The sequence below is a fragment of the Uloborus diversus genome, chromosome 5 (genome assembly GCF_026930045.1).
Source record: "Uloborus diversus isolate 005 chromosome 5, Udiv.v.3.1, whole genome shotgun sequence".
NCBI lineage: Eukaryota > Metazoa > Arthropoda > Arachnida > Araneae > Uloboridae > Uloborus > Uloborus diversus.
Genome location: NC_072735.1, coordinates 93,675,161 through 93,678,305, shown reverse-complemented (window position 1 = coordinate 93,678,305; position 3,145 = coordinate 93,675,161).

Below are 3,145 nucleotides of genomic sequence, written 5' to 3'. Positions count from 1 at the left end.
AAGGTAGCGTATTCGAGCGCTGGAGTTCCGAATTAACCGATTCGGGAATTCGAGAGAAATACTTCAGCAACAAGTGCAAAAGCAAGGCAAAGGGCGCTAGCCAAGCAAGGCAAAGAAGTATCATCTTCTTTCGATAATAATTTGTAATGTCATATTGAATTTTCTAGCATTAATTGTTGTTCTTGTCAGGCCACAATTTATTTAGTTTTATCAAGAATTGATAAATATCGAATTCAACATGGTGGAAATAGCTGCTTAGAACTACGAACTACGTAGTTTGCATTAATCTTTGACGTTTAGTAATGCTTCTTGAATTCTCATTTCTTTCTACGTGGGCCAGAATATCCACAAGACTTTGAAAATTAATTTAAAAAGAATAAAGCGAAAAATATCATACATACGAACAAAAATCACAACACTTTTAGCATTTTCTTCGTTACCTCATGCGTTTGTTTTAGTTTTTAAGTCGGCCATTAGACAGTGACTGCAGTGTCCCCTATAGTTCGTTGGAGTTGCGAATAAATACTCAGAACAAACTGCCTATGTTTACGTCAACAGACACACGTGGAACGCAGCGTGGCAATGTTTTAGTTTCTTCGGCAGTTTTGTAAATCACCGCAAGGTAGCGTATTCGAGCGCTGGAGTTGCAAATACTTAAAGTTTCGTTAAAATGAAAAATGATCCATCAAATAATTAAAATTGCAAATCTAGAGCTAAGCCTTTGAAATAAAAAAAAAACGGCTTTAAAATTTTATAAAAACTTTAGATCTCAAGATTTAGATTAAATGCAAAAGCTCTTTGCAATGCTCTTTTTAGATTAAATGCAAAATTTTACAGGAGGAGCAAAAATGGCTGCAATAATTTCAACAATTGCGAAATATTTTCGTAAATTCCGCATATTTTACGATCTACGTTATGATAATACCCTCAAACAATAAAGAAACGCCAGGCAGATTTTGAGATGAGTCTAAGCAATTTTCCTAATTGTCGAAAAATTTGAGGAAGCCAAAGACCAAGAGCTAATGTACGTTAGCCTTGCTGATAAATGGGAAAACAGATGATTATTGCAAACAATTGGCGATCGCGCCAAGTTCCCAGTCATCAAAATATCTTCATAACTTCTAATAAAAAGAAACCGCAAACCAGTGCACCGTAACAGCTGGGGAAAAAAAAAGGAAATCATGTATTTGTAATATACACTTTTGCATTTATAACTGTCTAAATTAGAACATAACCTTTGATTTAGCTTTTCGAAAAGTAATGATATCCCAACAAAACATAAATGTGAAAAAGAAGCCAAGTTCGGTTGAAATGAGGTGCGTGAAAGACGGTGTCACCGACAAAAAAAGTTCAGATCTAAACAGTTACCAAGTTCCATAGCAGTTTTTCATAGAAGTTGGATATTCCCATGTTCTTCAATTCATTTAGAAAACATTTTTTTACTTTCTTTGATATTGGATTTAAAACTTGGCAAGTTTGAAAAAAAAAATAGTGATGACTAAAACTTGCCGCAAGTTCAAAATCCATTATCAAAGCAAGTAAAAAATCGTTTTCTAAATGAATTGAAGAACATGGGAAAATCCAACTTCTATGAGGAACTGCTATGGAACTTGGTAACTGTTTAGATCTGAACTTTTTTTTGTCGGTGACACCGTCTTTTCCGCACCTCATTTCAACCGAACTTGGCTTCTTGTTCACATTTATGTTTTGTTGGGATTTTAATTTCTTAAAAGTATTTCAATATCTGTCGTCATTGTTTGGAAGGGTAATTTTGCATGATGTTTTTTTTTTTATTTCATTTAAGATATTCTTTAAGTTATTAAGTTATTCTTTTAATTAACTGTTTAATACGTATATGTCATTTGACACAATTTTTGTTATCTAGGTAGATCGGGCAAAGCCGGGCAACGCAGCTCTTAATATATAAAGATTTGAAAGCTATTGTTAATGTGATTTTATGCCTTTATTATATTTGGCGAAACATTTATTATTGCCAAAGAAAAAACATCCGCTTCACTCGCAAACAGGCTGGGTTCCGGTAGCGTGGTCGCTTGGCGCGTTAGGCGCCGAGCAGTTCAGTCTAGGATTATTGTTTTGAAGCAACCGTAAATGTAATTCATTGTTTTGGCGATTTGTTTTGAAAGAAAAGAAACTTTTGATTTGTTTTTATCCGAGTGAAATGTACGACATTTTCTTCTTTTTTCTGACGATGATTTTTGAATGTTCCACGGGATATTTTTGTTTTTCTTTAGACGGATGGATTATGATAGCGTGGTTGCTGGGCAAGTTTGGCGATAAACAATAGAGCTGCAGAATTATTTTTACATTTGAAAGATATTATTCGATGTCTTTTTTTTTTTTTTTTTTTGTTTATTTGGCGAAATAGTTAAAATTGCAGTAAAAACCGCTTCACTCGCTAAATCGAGTTTTAAAGCAACTGTATATCTAATTTAAAGATTTGACGAAAAGTTTTAAATTCCAAAGAAACTTAAATAGTTTTTTTTTTTTTTTTTTTTTGAAAAGGTGCGTACGCATTTTATACAAAGAAAAACGATCATTTCACATCAGAGGGGGAGGAGGCGTAAATTTTTTTTATTCAACGGACTTCCATTAAATTTTTAGCACGGGCATCGCTGTGCGGGTACTGCTAGTAACTTAATAAAAAGTTAGATTATTCAATAATATACAGACATTTTTTAAAGTGTTCAAAGACTTTTGTGGAATAAAATTTCCGGCACTTTTTGGTTTTTGATTTTTATAAAATTAAGTTTTTATTTATTAAAATATTTCATGTAGTTTTGTTAAAAATAGCCTAAATCTTACAATTAAATACCTATTCCGAAATATTAATTTTAACCAATGGGATAGGGGCCTATTTCATTGAAACTCGTTGGTGTACGAACACTTTTGAGAGTCTGTATATCTATACTAATATTATAAAGAGAGAGGGCGGATTTTTGTGTGTTTATATATGTTCGAGGTAATCTCCGGAACCACTGCACCTATTTGAAAAATTCTTTCACGGTATGAAAGGTGCCTTCTCACGGAGTAACATAGGCTATTAATCGAAAAAAATCCGATAAATAGTTCTTTTTTTTTAAATTCCTATTTAGGCCCAAATTTCACGTTAATTGCCTATTATTGG